The 16,812-nt window shown below is 34.8% G+C and overlaps 1 protein-coding gene across 4 annotated transcripts in view; it reads right to left on the bottom strand.

The window, feature by feature from the left end:
* LOC106873602 (transmembrane protein 272) overlaps positions 1–16,812 on the bottom strand; it is a 220,705-nt gene that overhangs the window by 120,288 nt on the left and 83,605 nt on the right. The window contains exon 1 of one of the 4 annotated variants that reach the window (XM_052968518.1): positions 14,655–15,180. The exons of the other annotated variants lie outside the window; for them this stretch is intronic. The gene's annotated coding sequence lies outside the window, so the exon portion shown is untranslated. Of the gene's footprint in view, positions 1–14,654; positions 15,181–16,812 lie in introns of those variants that run through there. 4 annotated transcript variants of the gene reach the window in all.

Below are 16,812 nucleotides of genomic sequence, written 5' to 3'. Positions count from 1 at the left end.
TATATATATATATATATATATATATATATATATTTATATATATATATATATATTTATTAGAGAGAGAAAGAGAGATGTATGTATGTATCATTTAATGTGCACATTATAAAGCTATGACCTACTAAAATTTTCTTGCTGCTGAAACATGTATCTAGGCAGATTTTTAAAAACGCACCTTGTATCATGGATTTTTAAGGCTCCGAGCACATAGTCTATCCTTTAAAAAAAAATTCATGCTGTTTTCATTAGAAATCACGAGCAAAAATCTAGCAGAAGCTTGATGTATAAGACGGAAGTAAGAATAAAATTGGAAAAAGAAAAGAAAGTAAATTAACGTTATGTCTCTTTTGTCCGTAAAAGTCACAATAGAAATAGTTGTTGTCGAACAATTGAACCGAGAGCGATCAAAAGTCTGCGAGGCAGCCGCTCATTCCGGAGAGGACGAGGTGCTTCAGGTCGCCGAAAGATACTTGTCCATATGCTTGCATTTGCTGAAAATTTAGCAGTGTGGGGGAATTCTTAGATCGAAACAGAATGTGCAAAGTTTCAGTTGCATTCCTTAGATTAATTTACATATGGCATGAAATTCTCAAAGATTCTCCACTAGATTGTATGTGGTGTGCAGTTGGTCGTCAAATCCCATATGTGGCTAACCCGTTTAATAGCTTTACATTTGTCGATGTTCTGGAAAGAAGTTAGGTGGTTTGAGTAACGTCCTTTGAAAACACCTTCACATAACTCTTTTCATTTAGGTAATCTGGAAGCGTTGTTCTGACTTTCGTCTTATAGACGATAGAATTTATCCTATATGCCTGGTCAACTGGATAAGCTAGAGATGGAAGTCACAGCAATGCTTCGAGATTACCTAAATGAAAAGAGTTACGCGCGGGTGATTATATATATATATATATATATATATATATATATATATATATATATATATATATAATCATTGGCATGAAATAAATACATGGTCTGATCAATAAGTAAATGGTCTGTTGTGTATGTAACGAAGCTAATGCACACAGAATGAAACCACTTGGCATAGATTAACCTTGAACTCTGCTGTGCATGGGCACTAAGTTTTAACATTCTAGGAATAACTTTAAAATTTTCAATCAAAACGTCGATATACTATCATGCCTTCTAATACAAAATGTTATAACCTTCGAGAAAAATTTTTTTTTGTGGGGGGGGGGTCTTTCCGAAAATAGTCGAAAAACAGGGTAAAAACCTAAAAGCAGTAGAAATGCACGAACGATTATTGTGGTGTCATGAAGTAAATGTGCTTCAGATACACTCGTTTATTCATATGAACGTAACTGGAAGGAAATATGTCATAAATAACAGTGACAAACAAAACATACACCACTGGAAGTTGTTTTTGACAAACAACAGCAGTAATTTTATTCAGCTGAATACACGTCATTGATTGGTTGAAATTACCGAAATACAAATTTAACACGAAATAACTTCGAAAATAGCTTTTCTCAACAACGCGAAGAGTAAAGAATGTTCTATATGACACATTCTTCCAGTATCCGAAGTTTCAAAGTGTTTAGTTAAAGAAAATTAATTAATCGAGTTGCCCATCAAAACGAAAAGATCCCTCAACTGGTACTTATTTTATGGATCCCGAAAGAAAACATGCAAAGATCCCGAAAAAAAATAATAATAAAAATGCAAAGCCGACCTCTGCAGAATTTGAACTCAGAACGTAAACACAGACCAAATGCTACTAAGTATTTTGCTAGGTGTTCTGGCGATTCTGCCAGCTCGATGTCTTACAGGCAATTATTATCAGCAAAATGACATGCCTAATTATTCGTGAAAATACATATTGTTGGTTAGAATTAAATGTGTTTCGTCAAGGCAGCTGTTGATTTGACAGTGTTTCTTATCATTATTCAAACTTTTTCAAGAATTCTTTCGTAAACAATATAACAATACTATCTAATAACTAAAAAAAATATTAACTTAAGATTAACGTGCTGTTTTATACGGTAATATTTCAGAACCGTTATCACGCCTGGCAAAATGCTTAGCGGCATTTCGTCCATCTTTGCATTCTGAGTTCAGATGCGGCCGGGGTCGATACATAAATAGCAGTTAAGCACTGGGGTCGATGTGCTTACTCCCAATTTCGAACTTGCTGGCTTGTGCCAAAATTTGAAACCAATATTTTACACACACACACACACACACACACACACACACACGGTGAATTCTCTAGAGACCAGCCTTTGCAAACCGCCTTATGCTTTAATAGCTCTTTGAGAAGGGTTGAGCCTATGTTTCAACTTCACTTTGGTTTATTATATATAAGAAAAACAGTTGTCAGAACACTTGTTACCGTACAAGGTTGCAGTGTTAGTGTTGGTAATGTTTTGCTGTTGTGCAAATTTGCATTTTCCGGTAGAAAATTGTGTCTAATAATATTTGTGAGAGTAACTCTTACTTTATTGTTTTCTTTTCTGTACTTATTTTAAAAAATTCTCTTTATTCATTTTAACATTTGCTATCATGTCTTTGAAAATTATTCCAATTGCTTTTCTTTCAGAGAAGTGTATTCGGTGCTGCTACGCTCTTTCTTGTTAGGTAATGCTTACTGATCTTCTGGTAGACGTCATATCGAAAAGTTTGTAAAGGCAAGAAAATTTTCAGGAAAAAAATGTAACAAAATATATAGCATGTGGACATTTTGTCTACCCTAAGTATTGAGTTAGATTTTTACAGGATTCGATGTCCTTTGTTTGCAATATAATTGAAAAAGAAAAAAATATCCTACAATAAAACGTGGTAATAATCTGATTTTCCTGGTGCTATTTGAGAAACATGCAATGATTCTGAACACAAATGAACTACTACTACTACTGATAATAATATTAATAATAATATAATAATAATAATATCCACAGAGAGCTAATACTGGTGATATTGACAAACTTTTACCCATCAATGATTAGTTTTCTCGCTTAAAATCAGAGACGGAAGGATTTATCAGAGCAGCCTAAGATCAATGCCTACCTACAAGAAGCTACCAGGTCACCAGCTTAAAGAACGGTAGTAGCCCAACATGTCATGTATGGAAGCAACAAAATGAAACCATCGATCATGTCTCCATGTACAGTTTTCTTGCGCCTACAGAGTATCTCAACAGGCATGATAGAGCTGCACAGTCTATCCACTGGGTAATTTTCAAAGACTTAGACCTGTTCCATGATAAAACAAACTGGTGGGAACACAATCCCTTACCAGTGCTTGAAGATGACCGCATGTTACGCCTTTGGAACTTCAACGTTCAAACTGACAGAGAGATAGATGCAAATAGGCTAGACGTTATATTGAAGGAATTCAGACAAAAATCGTACCTCCCCATTGATTTGACAGTCCCAATCGACATAAATATATGTCAAGACCTACAAAATCTAAGCAAGTATAAAGATCTTGAAATAGAAATTGGCAAAATGTGGAACCTCAAGTTTAAAACAATAACTATTGTCATAGGTGCCCTAGGAATGATAGCAAAAGGGGCTGATTATTATCTAGCTCACATACCAAGAAATCCGAAAACGGAAGAGCTTGAAAAAATAGTGCTTATGGGAACTGCTCATATCCTACATAAAGTATGATCTATGTAATAAGAAAAGCATTTTAATCTGTAAACAGTGTTAAAATACTTTTAAATGTACATAATAACAAACACATTCTACTGTCATTTTAACATGCTATAGTCTTATAATGAAATTACGTTTAAAACAAACTTTTAATTTACTTATGTTTTGACAAATGTTTTTTAGAACAACGCCGTGCAAAACAAAATATATGGCACACTTGTCATAACACCAACTTGAACTTCGAACTTATTGTCTCTTGAGGTCTCTGGGTGAGACTTAGAGCCAATTTGTACAAATACAAAGCAAAAGCCAACTATATAATAATAATAATAATCCTACGCAAAACACTTTCAATACAGTAACCATAAGAACATCACAACAAACCACAGCACATACCCAAGGCACACAGAGCTGCGCTCGGTAGTGAAGTGAAAGCACGCAATAAAAATAAAACTACTGAATAATAATAATAATAATAATATTAATAATAATAAATGACCTGATGCAGTACCAAGCAGTGGCTCACTAGTACTTAATTTATCGACCCCAAAAGGATAAAAGGCAAAGCGGACCTTAGCGGATTTTGATCTCAGAACGCAGTGACGGGTGAAATATCGCTAAGCATTTCATTCAGCGCGCTAACGACTCTGCCAGCTCGCTGCCTTAGTAGTAATAATAATAATAATAATAATAATAATGATAATAATACTACTACTACTACTACTAATAATAATGCTACTAAGCGAACCAGTGCCCGAAGAAAATGTGTTCCCAACAGAGAAAGCAAAAGAAATAAACCCATAGCCAAACAAAGCAGTCTCAGAATTTGAACTCAGAACGTACGACGGGCGAATTACCGCTAAGCATTTCGTCCGACATGCTAACGATTCTGCCAGCTCGTCGCCTTAATAAGCATAATAATAGCATGATTATTTATTTTATTGTACCTGGGGGGGGGGATGAAAGGCATAGCTGACCTTGGGTGATTTGAATTGAGAATTAGCCAGAACAATACAGAAAAGTATTTTGTTGGACGCTTTAACCAATCTACTGCAATAATAATTTTGGAACAAGGCTAGTAATTTAGGGGGAGGGGGTTACTCAATTATATCGACATCATTGCTCAACTCGTACTTATTTTATTGACATTGAAAGAATGTAAAGCAAATGTCAATAAATTTGTTGTGCATTGAACGGTCGCACTAAGCGGGACAATATGTAATGGGAAATATAGTTGGAGCTATGTGTTATATGGTTTAAATTTGCGAATTCTCACAGAAAAGAAACAAACAAAGAACGAGAGAAAAATCGATGCACTAACAAACTATCCCACATTTACTAGCATCTTTGAAGGAAGAATATGCTGAGAGATATATAAAAACTTGTTTTGAGACTAAGACCGCCATAAAAATTGCATGACACATTTACAGAGCTAATAAAATATTGTGTTGTAACAAACTGAGCAGGTGTTTATGATAAAAGAAGAAAAATTGTATAAATTATCATTTGAGTGTACTTTATTGTCACTTTGAGAAGATATTGTGAACAGTAAAAGATAGGATCTTTTTTAAAACGGGGGCCACATTTTTCATTAACGAAACACTTTGAAACTTGGAACACTGGTAGAATGTGTCATATAAAACATCTTTTTCTCTTAGTCTTCTTAAAAAAAAAAGAAATCCATAAGTTATTCCATGTTAAAGTTGTCGTATTTCTGTAATTTCAACCAATCACTGACGTCCATTCAGCCGATATACATTAAGTGCCGACTACATAAACAAACGATTCTGAAACAATTAACCCTAACCCTAGGGTTAGGGTTAGGGTTAAAGCAAATTTAAAATGAAAAAAGCAAATAAAACGAAGGTATGGAGATTAAATACGCTTTACATCGCTTAATCAGCCAAAGGAGTAAATATAAACAACTGAATACTTGTCAGTGATTGGTTGAAAGACAATTTTTTTACATGAAATAAATTCGAATACAAAAATATTTTTCTGTTCTATAACACAAAATAGATAAGTATACGAAGTTTGAAAGTCTTTCCGTACCAAAAACACTACGTAAAACATTAATGAAAAATGTGGCCCCCGTTTTAAAATAGATCCAAAAGATATAAATGGCATTTAAGGACGTCTTTAGTAACGATGTATGTGAAAGCGAAGTCAGTTATAATAATTATAATAAAATATATATGATATGTTTGGTCAAAAAATTCCTTGGATGGAACGAAAATGGCAGAATTCTGTCTGCGGGAGTTGAACCACATATTTCCTTTAACGCAGGCAGACAGTTTTCCAACTTGTTTTCATCCATTCAGTGTGTTATAAACTTGTATTTATAGCCGAGTTCGCATCATGATATAAAGACTTATTAATACTTGATACCTTTATATTTATGTTCTAAATAAAAACAAACTTTTTCGCGAAGATTAAGCGTCTAGTATGGATGGCTCGAAAAGACAAAAGATTGCTTTCGAGTAATCGGTAGCATTTTCCTTGAGGATACACCAAGATTTCTGTGAAGTCACACTTCTTTTTCTCCGTCTAAGCTATCCTGTATTATTTCTAGCTGGGTTTGCTTCGAGATATGCACCATTAATTACAAGGTTCTCCATGCTTCAACATTTACATATTTATTAGCTTGGATTTTTGATGAATAAATCTGAAGAATTGGTCTTCATCTAATATGAATCTGACCAAGATATTTATAAAAACTCGATGGGCATAGACATGCCTGTATGATTAAGAAGCTTGCTTTGTAATTACGTATTTCCTGATTCGATTTCAGTGCTCAGTACCTTAGATAAACGTTTCCTATCATAATATTGGTTTCAAATTTTAACACAAGGCCAGTCATGTCGCGGGAAGGGAGATGGTCGATTAAATCGCCCGAAGTATTCAACTAATACTTATTTTGTCGACCTCGAAAGGCAAAGCCGACCTCGGCAGAATTTGAACTCAGAAAGTAAAGATGGACGACATGTCGCTAAGCATTTTGCCCGGCGTGCTAACGATTGTGCCAGTTCGCCGCTTTTTTCTACCGAGATATTCTGTTCACAACTCGGTGTGTGAAATTTTGCCAACATTATTAGCGGTGCCCGAGTTAATTATGTTTTACTATTTCCACAGGCAAAGGTATAGATACCTGATTAGTTGACCGATACCGATTGAGACAACTAACAACATAACCTTACAAATACAGAAATACCTACTCTTACAAATATAAATTACATTTTGCAATTTTTCTTTATTCGAGAAGACAAGGAAAGAAATATGTTGCTGTTGTTCACTTATCCTCCATGGTTTTGAAATATCATAAAAATATGAGTGGAGTAAGGTAAGAAAAATTTAAGGAAAGGGTGTGGTGGCTATGATTGAAATTTTAATGTGGCTAAAATGGTTCCTATTTACTTTAATCATAATTTCCTTCCACATTTAAAGTCTCCATTTAGAAATGTATTAACTCTTTGATCCAAATTTTGATCGTTAAAAATGCGATTTATGCTGTTTTTATCTTTTTCTTTAATTGCATATTTTAAAAATATCGTCGTGGTATTTAATATTTATTCTTATTTAAATTCTCCTTCAATAGAAAAGTTATGCACATCTTGCATTCTTAGCTCAATTATCTGTCTCTCTCTCTTTCCTCCTCTCTTACTCTCTATTTTTTCTATCTATCTCTTTCTCATATTGTCACAGAAAACAATGCAGAGAGATGTTACGTTTAGTTTTATTTTACACAATGGGCTTGTATGAATTGGTAATGTGAATTTACTCCGAATAAAAAAAAACTATTTTGATAGCAATCGTAATAATGTACATGTGAATGATAATGGAGGCACAGACATAGCTGTGTGGTAAAGAAGTTAGACTCTTAACAACACAGTTTCACTCTTGGTTCAGCTATACAAAAGTTTGAATACGCATCTTCTACTGCAGGTTGACTTATGTTTTGTGAATAGAATTTGGTGACAGAAACTGGATACCTTAGATATTTTTAGCAGAGTCCACCTTACAGTAAGTATTTGGTCCAGGTCTTCGGCCTGAGGGTGACCTACTCTCATTTTCGTAACGATCGAAGACCCTTCAAAAATTTAGGTGCCACACCCTACTGCCGACTTATCTCAGAAGCCTTGAGGTTATCATGTGACAAAAAACGAAAACAAACAGAACAGACATGTCAAAGAATAGCAAACAAATTATATGCCTTAATTTCATAGTATTATTTTTCAATACGTGCTTAAGCAACCGAAATTTTATGTTCAACATGTGTTGAAGCAGCCTGAGTATATTTATCCAAGATTTCTGTGTTGTAATAGCTGACACGTACAAGAACATTTAAAGATATTTTCTCCTACTTGAGTCACTAATTTGTGCCAATGTTACGAAACCTACAGTTTATACCCTCAAAGATCCCAGTAAATTCCGATTAATTGGCACCTTCAAGAACAAAGAGAGGGAGAGAGAGAGAAAGAGAGAGAGAGAGAAAGAGAGAGAGAGAGGAAACGAACCAAATTATGTTATCTGAAGAAACATTCTCCTGATAATGTAATTCTTGTAGGGAAACCTGCATTATTGCTGTTAAGAAAAACGACGACTACCAATTTGGACAGACATCGGTAAGTTAAATATACAGCACTAAGTAACAGATTTGATGTCATCGTTTCGAGAGAACATAGGAACGGAATTGACGCGGAGATTAATTTACCTAATGATAAAACATAGCAGTCATTAGAAACGGGCAGCGCATTAAAATCAACAACGTTAAAATCAACAACGGGCCTATTTACTTTCTGTTGGAGGTAAATTTCTGCTGTGGCAGCATTTTATCCTACCTTGGAAGAGACATATTTCATTCAGAAAAAAAAGATGATCGCCAGTAATAAGTAAAATAAAAAACCATAATCTGCAACCAGAAGTAGTTCGTATTATAACCATTAACACTTGTTTCTCCTTGCATGGCTTTTGAGCCTTATATGACTCGTTGCGTTGTCTATAGATGTTTCAGCTAGCTCTCACCTTGTCAGTTACATTAGTCTATTCCATAGGAAAAAACATGTCACTTCATCTAAATACAGTGAATAAAGTTCTCTTTCAATTCAAGATAATTTTCACTTTTTCTTGAGATATATCTGCGATAGCTTCCATAATGATGTCACACACATTTTGTAATGTTTTAGTCAAGGAGAAAAGCCAGTACTCATAACCTTACTCCAAGACCTCGGCAACTTGAACGAGCGAGCGATGAAGCTATCCTTAAACCGAAGACCAGGCTCGATTGCTTGCATCAGAGTGGAATCCGCTTAGGGCGCCTAAGGTGTCAGGTGGTGGTCGTCAACCGGACGACGGATTAAGCCATCACTTATGTTGGCGGTGGTAGGACTTGAACACAAAATACAAAGAGTCTGTGCTGATACCACAAGGTATCGGTTATGCACATCCATACATCATTGTCCTAGACAGGTGCATTGTATTCTTGACTTGCCCCTCACCGAAAAATAAAAAAGCCAAAGTTGACATCAGCGGGATTTTAACTCAGAGTAGAAAGAATGGGAACAAATACGCCTCTGACGACTCTTCCAGTTCGCCGCCTGCATAAAGCGGATGAAATTAATACAATTATATAGAGAATTAGTAGAAATTCAGTGTGCTTAATTATCCCAGCTGCTAAAGTCTAAAAGACTACAGTAAGTTCTCGGCAATGTAATTCCTCTATTGACCAATAGAAATCTATACATAGCATTAAATTTTATTTCTCCTAAATTATATACTTAATTTCATGTAGGTATTGAACAAATTTGATAAAGAAAACATTTTGACTTCCATAAAAAAGCAATAAAGTCAAGCTTCTCGCCTCTTCGTCTCTTTTGGATGTCTATAATCGCGTATGTGTAAACAAATGAAAGAGGTCTATTGATAAATAGTATAAAATTGAAACAGTTGATCTCGGTTTATTTCTGGTATCGTTTTCTTCAATACCAGAATTATTTTAATGAAGAATTTTAATTCCAAATTAAAATGCTCTACGATATTTTCCTCCACTTTAGGTACCCTATAAATATTCTTTAACAATACATACATGCATGTGTACATATCTTCTTTAACATACATACATACAATATACTTAAATACATACATACATGCATACATACATACATACATACATACATACATACGTACGTATGTATGTACAGCAACATAAATATCTTGGACAGAATGCGAGAACAAAGAATGAATATCTCAAGGAAGTTTTTAAAAATATGGTCGTCTGAACTCTCCGGTAACAACAAACATATCGCCCAGGACACTTTGTTGTGCGTTCCAGTTTCCCACAGCTAGAATTCTAAACTATCTTACTATATAACTATATTAACGAAATTTCGGATAGCTAATGAATTTGAAGGGAGGCATGAAATGAGAGCTGATACAGATCTCTCCTCAAGGAGCATTGGTAAATTCTATTTATCAAAACAACAAATTAAAAAGAAAATGAGTGCATGGGTATTTGGCAGGAAAGACGCAAACCATCGAATGAATAAGTTAAATGAAAAACTGGGTATTGAATACCGACAAGCCTACGACCTCCTACATTGAAGGCTATCTCCATTGAATACAAGAACAAGAGATCTCTATCAAATATCCGCAGCATATAAAGCAGAAAACATTGGCAGACAACAAATACAAGCCAAACTAAAACTGAAGACAGCAATCATATTGTTGCCGACTGCAAGGAAATGTTTTCCAGATATATTTTAATGAGGCATGTTGGAACAGAATAAGGAAAAAACCCCCCAGAAAATACTGAAACTGACTCTAAAATTGAAAAAAGACACAAAGTTAAAAGACAACTATATATTTCTTGTGGATCGCAAGAAAAATATGCTTTGTTGTGGAAACATCAGCCCTTAGGACACCAATGTGATGAGAAAAATACAGGAAAAAAAAACTTCTAAAGATCATTTACAAGGAATTTGAAAATCGAGTGCCCAAGATACTCTCTCAGTTTCAATCTATTGTTTTTGGCGGCAGACAATGCGAACCAATCCATCTAGAGTAAAGTACGGGTGAATTCCTAGGGAAAGAATGAATGAAACTTCTTAATTCATACGCTACAAATTATCATGATATCTGCGACAATAAAAAACTGCAAAACCTTAAGATTTAAAGAATGGTGAACAACATAAGCAAGTGACAAGTTAAAATTAATTTTAAATTAAAAAGAGAAAGCATACACGCCTATCTATCTATCTATCTATCTATCTATCTATCCATTCATCCATCTATCCTCAATGATAATGTCTCACAATTAGTATTTGAAGAGCTATATTGCTTATTGTATTGACTCAAACACTTAACTGCTGCTTATTCAACCTTGAAGGTTGAAAAATTGAGCTGATCTCCGTGAAATTTGAAGAGAATGATTAAATACCGCATTTACGTGTTTTGTTCGTCGCTTTACCAATTCTGCTACTTCTCTTCCTCTCTATCTTTAACCATTATTCATTAATTAGTAAAGGAGTGACTGGCTCGAATGCTTGAAACCAGATGTACTTCTCTAAAGATGCCCAAAGACCAATTGTGATATTAATTCAGAACGGGGCAGTGTTTTCAAATTTCTCGGCAGATTCCTGCATTGACATTTATTCAAATCCAGACATAAAAATTCTATTCTGGTATCAATTTAAACTTATAACCAAAAAGAAACCGATTACCATAAAAAGATTTCGTTCGTTTGACTTTTGCTCCAATCTGTTACAGTTCTCCACATTGCATCGGTAATTGCTAACGGCGATTTCGGTATCTTTTGGTTGGCTTCAATTATATTTTTATAATTCTTAGAAAAAAAAATCAATCAAGCTATCTCTCCGGGTTCCATTTCTGGGTGACTTTTGTCAGAAAGTGATTTTATTTTATTTTAAACCTGACATTTGGATTATTCGCTAAATCCATTACCGATACCTTATCGGCACCTTATTATTTGAAGTCATATAATGTCAGTGACCAACTTGTATCCCATTATTACTGAAACCAAAGAAATCGCTCCCATTCAAATGTGTTGAAAATTATAATTAAGCTGAAATAAGAACTATGACAATGTGTCTTTGGTAGACACATAGGACTTATTATAATATTGCCGTTGCATTTCTCTGCACTCTACCTCTGAATGTGCATATATATATATATATATATATATATATATATATATGTGTGTGTGTAGAGAGAGAGAGAGAGAGAGAGAAAGAGAGAGAGAGTTTTTGTGTGTGCGTGAGAGTGTGACTGTGCATATTTGCAATAACATCGCAGTATGTACGGATGAACGATTAGAGACTGGTATTTTAGATGCTAGTACAAGCTTAATCTCTGTTTGACCTTTATGTCTGAGACAGTTCTGTGACATTTCAAGCAACTTGGTTTATTTAAAAAAAAAATTATGCAAATATCTGCTTATCGCCTAATCTACTGAGATTAAGAAACTCACCAAATCGTGACGTCTTCTCATCTCAAGATAAGCTTCCTACAACCCGAATCCTTTCCCACGAGTCACAGACGTTATCATTCATGTATACATTTATTTATGTTTGAGCTTCACATTTTCAGTATACTATAATCTCTACGGTGTTGTATTTCGGAAAGGAAAATAATTCTAAGCTATGTTTACGGCCGAAGTTTCACTTTGCAATTCTTTGTGTATTCAGAGGGACATAAATGCAGTAAAACCAATGACACATTATCGCGTAAATAATCCAATCTTTTAAACTGGGATTCGGTATTAATTACAATTCTCTTAAGAGTTTATTCAGTTCGTACATTCTTAGAGATCTCATGTAAAGAGAATAAAAGTAGTATAATCCGGATTAAAGTTTGGTTCTGGTGGCGGAATAAATGTAAATACTAACAAACAGAAATAACTGAAGTTTCCTTGGACAATGAGACTACATAAAATGAGATAATATTTTATAGCAAATTTGCTTACAGTGATCTCTAAATTGTTTTTTTTTTTTCAAGTTTGCTTTTCTTACATATCTAAAAGTAAGTTTTTATAACCTGGGGATCATTCCTCCTTGTACCAAATGAACAAACTGGGAAGAGGTGAAATAGAATGACTGTGAGGTTAAGAAGGTTACCTTGTAACTACGAGTTATCGATTTCAATCCTAATGCGCGACACCTTCGGCAAATGTCTGCTACTCTAGCCCCAGGTGATCGATAGACGGAAGCTGTACGGAAGTCTGGCGAGAAGGACTGTCCATATTTTGGAGTCTGATATAAAACCAATCCATTTCTCAGTTTAAGGCAACCATAGGACACACATGTGATTTTGCGAACGAACGAATGACAAATAATTTTTTAACCATTCAGTAATAATTGGATGGTTACAGTACAGAAAAGCAAAACACAATTATGAATATATATATATATATATATATATATATAGCAATAAGGAAATGGAGGGGAATAGGTGGTATTCATCAACTTGCAGACATTGTATTGTGTCAATGTACTTTTTTATTTGTTTACTAAAAGGACAATGATTACAATATACAAACACATGCGACATATCGGTAATTAAAAGAATTACATATAGTGACAGAAAATGGGATAATATCTTACAGCTGTTTCAGCCTAGAGTTGACATGCCTCATTCTATCTATATAACTCCAGTAGGCTGAAGTAATTAATAGATGAAATAGAGGTACATGGATGTGGGGACTGAACAGCAAAAATAACCCCTCCCCACTACCAGCAAGATTCCATAAACAGAAAAATAACGGAGTAACTCATCACAGGTTTATAGAAGTATATATACAATTGCAGCGTGGAAGGTGTTTGTAAGCCATTTAAAAAAAAGCAGGAAAACGGTTAGATTCAGGTCAACGTTTAGATTTAATTTGTTACAGAGTAACAGTCATATATACAACTTCAACAGATACACATATCAGTTCATAAACATACGTTCACAAGTACACACACACACAGATAGATAGATACGCCTACACACTTACACATCTAAATACTGACATATATACCTAAGTATATATGTACATACTTACATAATACATACACATGTGCATACGCACATACATACATACATACATACACACACACGTACGTATATAACATGAACTAACTGTTACTTTCTCAGATGCAGCACAGGCTTTTGTCAGTGAACAGGTCGCAGTTTCAAAGCGACTAAAAAATTTTGACAAATTAAATTTAAATTTTGAAGTGAATCTAACGGATTTTGCTTGTTTTTAAATGGCTTATAAACACCGTCCATGCTGCAATTGCTTTTGTTCCAGCACACGATCTCAGATCGGGTCACTTGCTATGCAAGTACATCTCCGTAATACATATTCTTTTATTCTTTTACTTGTTTTAGTCATTTAACTGCGGCCATGCTGGAGCACCACCTTTTGTCGAACAAATCGACTCCAGGACTTATTCTTTGTAAGCTTAGTCCTTATTCTATCGGTCTCTTTTGCCGAACCGCTAATATGGGGACGTAAACACACGAACATCGGTTATTAAGCGATGCTGAAGGAACATAGACACACAGACACAAATATATGAACACACACACACACATTATATATATATACACAACGGGCTTCTTTCAGTTTCCGTCTACCAACTCCGTTCACAAAGATTTGGTCGGTCCGAGGCTATAGTAGAAGACACTTTCCCAAGGTGCCATGTAGTTTGACTAAACCCGGAACAATATGGTTGAGAAGCAAGCTTCTTTATTTCCTGAAACTGTCCATGAAGGCCTTACATAGAGGGGACAGCAGAAGGCGGGAACAGAAGAAAAAAAAAACGAATAGAAAGAATGAATTTAAATATAATAAAAGATGAAATGAATCTGTTCGGTCCCCACCTAGGAGTGACTTCATTGAACCTGTTAATACAACCTTTTTTTTTATTTTTCTAAAAATTTTAATTTATATTAACATTGATAGTACTTTTGTCACTGTTAGTTTCCACTTGTTTGGAAAATGTCTATGTCAAGTTCCTTTAAAATATATGTATTACTTACCCTTTTCGGTATTTTGCTGGTGTCCATTTTCGTAACTCACTAGTCAAAATCAATTTCTTCCTCGTAATTCGTATTCCGGGTCCGCCACTGCACAAAAAACGTCCACTTCTTTTGCTTTGCCCCATGTCTTTATCTCGTTGCAAAGTTTTTCCTTTTTTCTGTTATATAATATTATAAATTTATCCAAAGGCCGGGGTGGGGAAATTTGAGGCTCCTCTGTGTTTTCGCTTGTGTTTAGGTCGGACAGAGTATGGGGAGAGTTGGTGTCCGTAGGAAGAGGTTGTTTTCTATCTTCACTTTGTCTTCCTCAAGTGGGGTCAACTTTACGTTTGACCCCTCCCTCTTTACTATATCTTGGTATTTCTGTAGCAATTTTACATCGCAGCACATTTCATTTTGTTCAATCATGCTCGGGACGACAGAAGCCTGACTCCCCGTTGCTGCCACGTAGCTCTTCGTTTTCAGTAACGCCCACCAAACAATGATGGCGTTACACTAAAAGAAACTGTTGCAAACCAACAAAAAGCAGTCCTCAGCACACAGCAATCCCCACAAAATGATCCACCAAGCCAAAAAATAATTTGATCGATTAAAGAAAGAGAACTTTTTTTTGTTTTTGTTTTTTATAAATTTTCAAAGCTCATATTCTACTGGCCAGAATGGAAGGATCTAAATTTCATAGTTAAATTTTCAAGTATTAAAGAGATAAGTATTAATAGATTTAGTTAACAGATCTAATTTTATACGTTCTTGGAAATGTTGAATAGAACTTATTTTTTTTATTAGTAAGATTACTCAGTTCATGTGTAAGTGATAATATACTGGCTAGAATGGAGGGATCTAAGATTCACGGCAAAGACATTCAAGTATTAATAAGATAAATTTAGTGTGCAGGTCTAGTTCCATGTGTCCTTAGAAATGTTGAATAGAACTTATGGGTACATGAAGGAATCACATCTGAAAATTTGTTCAACGTATTAGCATTAAATAATTTCAGAATTAGATACGATACCCTAATACACAATTCACATCTGTCCGATCCATTTCCAAACGGGGGAGCGCTGTCGATTATGAACCATGATAGTTCATACTTTAAATTTCTATCTCTAAGGTTATTCACAAAGGGCGCTGAGCTGGTGGATCTTAAAATGTCTTTTGAGGCCTCCATTAGATTTGGAGACCTGGCATACATTGTATGTTGATACGTGTGTCTCTGATAGTGTATTTTCGTATGTGTATGTATATGTATATTTTTACTGATAGACCTAATTACTCTTTTCTCTCCATCTAAGTATACCTGTCCTTATGCACAATTTAACATTAATCTTATAAATATGGGAGGGGCTTCTGGATTTCCTCACTACATATATTCTTTCTCATTGGTAATGTTTTCTGTGTAAATGCGTAAATGTAATTATTTTCCGCAAATAAATTGCACTTCATATTTGAGGCTCCGATCAAGCTATTAAGTGTCACTCAGGCATTTAACTATGAGTCCACTGCCATCTTTTAGCAGAAGTAGGTAGAAAGCTAATGAAGCTCATCAGATAATTGCTTATTACTTTGTTATCTAATTTTCTTATTACTGTTGTGTGACTAACACTTCGTTCTGAAGCATCGTATATTGCGTTTTACACCAGATTATTCGTATCGCAAAGCCTATGCGAAGTATCATATGTATATGAACTAGTCAACACCAGTAGCAAAAGTGTTGTCTGATTTTCAAAGAGGATTATTGTGGATCAATCTTAAGGTAAACTTAGCCAGCTTAACAATGCAGAAAAGCTTGGATTCCTCTTGCTAGTGTCAGCAGAGTGATTGTACAATTCAGTAGAAAAAGAAAGGAATCAACAGCGATCCACTCAGGTTGACCTCGGCCCTTTGACAGGAATTTCGGGCTGTGAAGCTGATGTTGCGGAACAACTCCAAATGAGTAAGAGTACTTCTGTGAGTTATCTTCATTAACTTGACTGCTATGGCAAAGCAGCTGGAAAGAAACCTCTAGTTCAACCAGCAAATATCCGAAGAAGAAAGGAGAAATGCATTTTTCAAAATGATGGTGTCTATTTACTTTTAAGATGTCTGTGTATGTATGTATGCATGTATGTATGTATGTATGTATGTATGTATGTATGTATGTATGTATGTATGTATATAT

This window comes from Octopus bimaculoides, chromosome 6 (genome assembly GCF_001194135.2).
Source record: "Octopus bimaculoides isolate UCB-OBI-ISO-001 chromosome 6, ASM119413v2, whole genome shotgun sequence".
Classification (NCBI taxonomy): domain Eukaryota; kingdom Metazoa; phylum Mollusca; class Cephalopoda; order Octopoda; family Octopodidae; genus Octopus; species Octopus bimaculoides.
The sequence above is the reverse complement of the archived record's forward strand: the minus strand, read 5'-3'. Positions and strand labels throughout refer to the sequence as shown.